This window comes from Pagrus major, chromosome 21 (assembly GCF_040436345.1).
Source record: "Pagrus major chromosome 21, Pma_NU_1.0".
NCBI classification, from domain to species: Eukaryota; Metazoa; Chordata; class Actinopteri; order Spariformes; family Sparidae; genus Pagrus; species Pagrus major.
In genome coordinates this window covers 33,392,677-33,398,421 of record NC_133235.1, presented here as the reverse complement: position 1 = coordinate 33,398,421, position 5,745 = coordinate 33,392,677, and the positions used below count along the sequence as shown (strand labels likewise).

The 5,745-nt window shown below is 41.3% G+C and overlaps 1 long non-coding RNA gene across 1 annotated transcript; it reads right to left on the bottom strand.

Annotated features, from left to right (window-relative positions):
* Positions 1–368: 368 nt before the first annotated feature.
* LOC141017239 (uncharacterized) lies at positions 369–5,403 on the bottom strand. Its single transcript, XR_012180636.1, has 5 exons — positions 5,198–5,403; positions 4,975–5,045; positions 3,224–3,408; positions 2,962–3,128; positions 369–645 (listed from the first exon to the last, which is right to left on the bottom strand). It is a non-coding gene; the product is annotated as an uncharacterized lncRNA (long non-coding RNA).
* Between the last annotated feature and the right edge of the window lie 342 nt (positions 5,404–5,745).

The window sequence follows — 5,745 nt, the reverse complement described above, 5'->3', positions numbered from 1 at the left end:
TTTGTCCCTCCCCCTTTCCTCCAATGTTATAATCTCCATATGAATTTAGATAAATGTAGAGTCTTTAAGGTATGTATGAATTGTTGTTAACTTTTTTAGGTAAGTATGATTTATTATTTTAGGGTTTGGGCAGGGGAACTGAGCCCGCGCCCCAAAAGGCACGGGAGGTGTGTAGCACTAGTGTCCGCCAGACACACTATTAAAGCCACTGGACCAGTTCTAGGTTCTGATGGAGTGGGGCGACAGGTTAAAATTAGACCAGAGACCAGGTTCTTTAAAATTAAAGCCAGTACTTTACTTAAAGTAAACAAGAACAATAAACATAACAGTGTTCAGACAGTGTCTAAGGTATCCTGCAGGTATGGGTTAGGGTGTAACACTTCAGTAGGGTGTAACACTTCAGTTCAAGTTCAATAAAGTTTAAGTTCAGTTCAGTTATTTTTCCAACTCAGTTCAGTTCAAAAGAAATATCTCCAACACTCCTACCTCTCCGGCAGCGAGTTTACCAGTAATCCATCCGGCAAATCCTCATTGAAGCGATGAATATGAAGGTGAAGATGAAGATGTCTTTTACGAACGAAGTCTGTGGGTTTGGCTCGCCATCTTGTGTCCCACGGCTGCGTGCGTATGTGTGGTCTCCCGCACCTAGGAAGAGTGTCTCTCTTTGGTCAAACTTCATTCAGGAGCAAGCAAAAAAACCTGACCTGTACAACAGGCCATAAACAAAATAAATTACTCTGTCCATGCAAATGAAATAACCTTTTACAGCGAGTTTAAATCATAATGTTACTGTTACGTGGTGTAACCGGGCCCCACACAGTGACATGGGTACTTTTCCTCCTGCCGCTGGGCCGTATAACTCCTCTTTTTACATGAAATAAAACTCTTTGGTTGATAAACCGCAGACTATTAGCCGCTAAACAGTTTAGTTTGACTTTTCTCCGCACATTTTTTAGCTAAGGCTATTAGCGCTTTGCTAGCGACCAGTCACTCACTCAAGTGCAAACAGTACAAGGAAGCATAAAGCGAGCTGAAACTCACCAAAACCGCTGTGGCTTATTCAGACATGGTCCTCATGAAACACCAAGTAGATGGGTATTATTTTCCAGGCGTTAAAGCAACTGTCTTTGTAACTATTTCACTCGTTAATTTCTCTGCTTCTCTTCGCTTCTCCTCTGCTCTTGGCTCTGCTGCTCAGCTCTGCCAGGAGCATGCGTAAACACAGGGCAACGAGTGCCTTAAAGGGGAAGCGTCATCACATTTCTTAAAGGCATTTTTTTAATCATTTCCATTAAATTATTGCCAAATCTGTGTTAAGTGGCTCTTAATGAAATGTATGCATTTTAATCCAAAAACACATTTATGCTTCTTAACAAAATAACCATATTTATGCTTTTAAAATAAATATTTATGTTGTATCTATTTTCCTTCTCTGGGCTGTGGACCATCTTGGATTACACTGTAATACTGTGGAGGTAAGTGAAGACCAGTCGTGTTCTACAAAGTGTTTTACCAAAAGAGTCTGTGCGTTTTTCTTTTTAGAAATATTACATCTGTGTTGGATGAACCTGGTAAGCATTGTTTTACCTGTTTCACCCACATATTGCATTCCGCACTGTTTATGTAACCAATAAGTGGATTTACCAGGGTTATGGTAGCAGTATACTACCTATCCAGTTTATTCACAACTATTAACTTCTGAACTGAAATGCATCAACTTCATCTTCACAACACTTCATCAACACACAACCACAACTGCATGACCTTAAATCTTTATCACTAGATTGAAATAAAAATAAAAACACAAAATATATTTCTCTCTTTCTTTCTTTGTGGAAACAAATGATTGTTTACATTTCTGAACAATTCAACACCAGATGGTCTTCAACTCAAAATGAAAGGAATCCTCAGTATTTTCACGATCCGCTTCCAAGATTGTAGGTAAGAACCCACAGGGAAGGAGCATGTCATGATGCAGGACCCGTTCTCTGCCCTCTCCATCCTCAGGCTTGACCACATAGACAGGGATACTCTCATCTGGCTGTTTGACAACAACATGAACAGTGGACTCCCACTTGTCTGAGATTTTGTGCTTCTTTCCGAGACTCAGGGTCCTTACAAGGACCCTGTCCCCCACTTCCAAAGGCAGAGCAGTCACTTTAGCATCCCAGCGCCATTTGTTCAACAGCTGCCTTTTCTCAGCATTTCTTGAAGCTAGCTCATATGCATGTCTCAGTCTTTTCTTCAGGTCACGCACATATTGTGAGTGCATTTTGGGGTTGTGGCCTTGAGGGCTGATGCCCAAACATAGGTCAATGGGAAGACGCGGCTCTCTGCCGAACATGAGAAGAAAAGGAGCTTCCCCAGTCACATAATTTCTTGTACAATTATACGCGTGTACTAGGGGCCTAACATATTTCCTCCATTCCTCCTTCTTTTTCTCCTCCAGAGTTCCCAAGAGATCAAGCGTTCTGTTGAATCGTTCTACCGGATTCCCTCTCGGGTGGTAGGGTGTTGTGCGAGACTTGGAGATTCCAGCATGCCTACAAAGCTCTGCTACAACTTCTGACTCAAAACAGGTTCTCCCATAACACTGTGGCAGCAGTTTTGGATGTCTGGTCTCTTGTTGGATATGCCTGTGCATATTTTGTATAGTGATCAGTTATGACCAGTACGTTTCTAGTGTCTCTTGAGTCAGGTTCTATTGACAGAAAATCTATACAAATCAACTCGAGGGGACCACTGACTTTGATGTTAACCAGTTTTGATGCCTTTTGCACTCTAGCTTTCCGTCTAACACATCTATCATAGCTTTTACATTTTGTCTCAATGTACCTAGCCATTATCGGCCAATAGAATCTAGCTCTGGCTAGTTCCGAAATTCTTTCAATGTCCATATGCCCCACTTCATCATGAACACCTTGTGACTACTAGGTATGACAAGTTGATGAAAAGCTTCACCTCTTTGGTTGAGAACCCTGCGGCACAACACGCCATCCATCAAGGGTAGTTTTGATCGCTCTCGTAAGAGTAGGGCTACCTCCGGCTTCTCAGCTCTCATATCCATTGTCTCAGTGTCGATCCCACTTTCAAACATGTGAATAATTTGTGCTAGGGCAGCATCCTCTCTGCAAACAATGAGTGAGTGCAATCAAAGTAAGACACTAAGCATTTTTTACAGACAGCATACAGTACCTGTACCAAAGACAATGCTGGTGCCTACCTGAGACATGTAGCAAACGCTGTTCAAGTTGCATACACCTCCACTTGAAGTAAAATGAACGGTCATCTCCGAATCCGGCACTGACCCTGTCATCTTTGGAGGGGGCGAGGGCTCCTGTTGTTACGGGGAAGTATTTGATGAAAGCTTCCCATTGGTCCTCAGGTGGGACTTTCACAGATGGAGAACTGCAAGAAAAGAAAAGTACATGTCGCCATCAGGTAGTTGTGATGTCGGACTGGCACCAATGAATGTCTTTAATATGGATCCATCCAAAGGATATGTGTCGAATCACAAACATGCTGTAATCCACCTGGCATTTTGGCTGAAGAGCTGCCTGATGTTGGATGCAAGGCCACTATTACTATTCCAGCTGATTTATATAACCTACAAATACTTGCAGCACACTTAACCCTACTGCAGCAGTCTTCATCCATCACAATATTTAAACATTCCACCAAAGAATCCCGAATATAAATTCTTGATAGGAATGGCAGTGTTAGCTCTCTGAACAAGTTGGAAACTCTGTTGAAGGTGCCCAGCATTGTCATATCCATCAACGGGCAATACTGGATAATGGGTGACAGTACGCGCAAAGGCAAATTAGGGCTAGCAATGAAGGGAGTGTCAGGGTCAGCATGAAAGATATGTTTTGGCACTGTAGGACATGCAGAAGGAACAATATCAGGGTCAGTGTGACGGACGGCGTTGGGGTCACCATGTGGGACATCACTGGGGTCACCATAAGGGACATCACATGAGTCACCATGAAAGACATCACTGGAATCACCATGAGGGTCATTGTTGGGGTCAGAGTGATGGTCAGAGTCAGGGTTTGAATGGTGGTCAGAGTCAGGGACAGCATCAGAGCCAGTATTATAAAGAAGCACCCTCTGCTTCAAAGGTCCTTGATGTACCTCTAAGTGTTGCTGGTTGATGGCAGATGGCAGACTGAAAAGGTAGAGCAGAGAAAACTTGCTTCATGATAAGGTGTATGCCCACCAATACCTGGCTTGGCCCGACCAATCCGCCTATCCCAGACTTTTGGCTCTTTATACTACAAAAATGGCTGAAAACATTTTGTGTTGACACACGAAAAATATAAATAATATAGGTGATGGAGCCTAGCCGCTAGCTAAAGCATACAACATTATCCCAACAAACATCTTAATACACAGAATATTTAAACAGATAAGGTGGATGGCTTGGTTTAACAAAGATATTAATTGAACTTTAAAAGGTCACAAATAGTGCTGCTTACCCGCAATAGTCACAGTAGAAGTGAGCACGGCATTCTCAAAGGCCCAAAATAACTCTCATGGGTGCCACCTAGTGGCTCAACTTTATACATCAATAAAATGTCAGAATGCAATTACTATTAAATACTTGGTTTCACTAATTTAGTTTACTAATGCACTGAAGCCCATGCCTTTTGCTTTACTTGCAGCTTTATCTGAGAGGTAAAATGATGATAATGCAACACTTTTCTCACTACATGAGCTATTATTACATTATGAGCTGTTATTACATTATGAGCGGTATCAATAAGGCTCTTAATGTAATAAGTTATTACATTATTACATTATGCGCAAAGCCCTTATTACATTATACGTCCGTGATTTCATTACATTATGAGCCGATTATTACATTATGAACTTTTATTACATTTAAATTATTACATTATGAGCCATTATTACATTATTAGCCATTATTACATTATGAGTTGCTACAGCACCGAAACTGGCAATGTTTACCTTTGATCTCTGGAGGACGTCCCCGTGGCCTGGCATGTACCAGACAGCAGATTTCCCTGATTTTCTTACAGCTGTGTCGTAGAAGAGAGGGGGAAAAGGAAAACAGAGAGAGGGAGAGAAAAGGAAGTTTTAAGTCAGAGTTGTTGATGTTCAATGGTTGCAATATGCCTTGTCTGACGTGAAATTGCCTCAACCCGGTTTAAGAAATGTAAAGTACACTCACTGATTCCAGAGGTGGTCCAAGTTGGACCTGGCATCGGCCACGGGACCTCCCTTCTTACTGTAACCCTCTTTTCTTGTCTGGTAGCGTACTCCAGTCTCTCTTGGCTGTGGATAAATAGCGGGCTACACTTCTCGTTCTCAGTCTTCTTTTAATGATCACCAAAACGGCAGAACAGTACAACTCATCTCTGACCTCAATGTCGGGGTTCACATACAACAACTTCTACCTTCATCAACAAGGCGGAGCAACACCGTCACCCACATACCTGCGCCCACCAAAACAAAAGCATGCATGAAGCAATCAATCCAAACTCTGTACATCAAAACATCCAAATGAAAGTGCTGCAAATGACAATGAAATAATGTAACAATAATATATTAATAATAATAATATATAAAAATAATATTAATGTCTTTATCAGTAACTTAAGTAATACAAATAATATACATAATATACATATATAAATTATAATAATATATAAAAATAACCCAAAATATAAAGTGTACAGTAATTACGGTTACAGTCTTCCCTTGCCACAAGTAGAAATG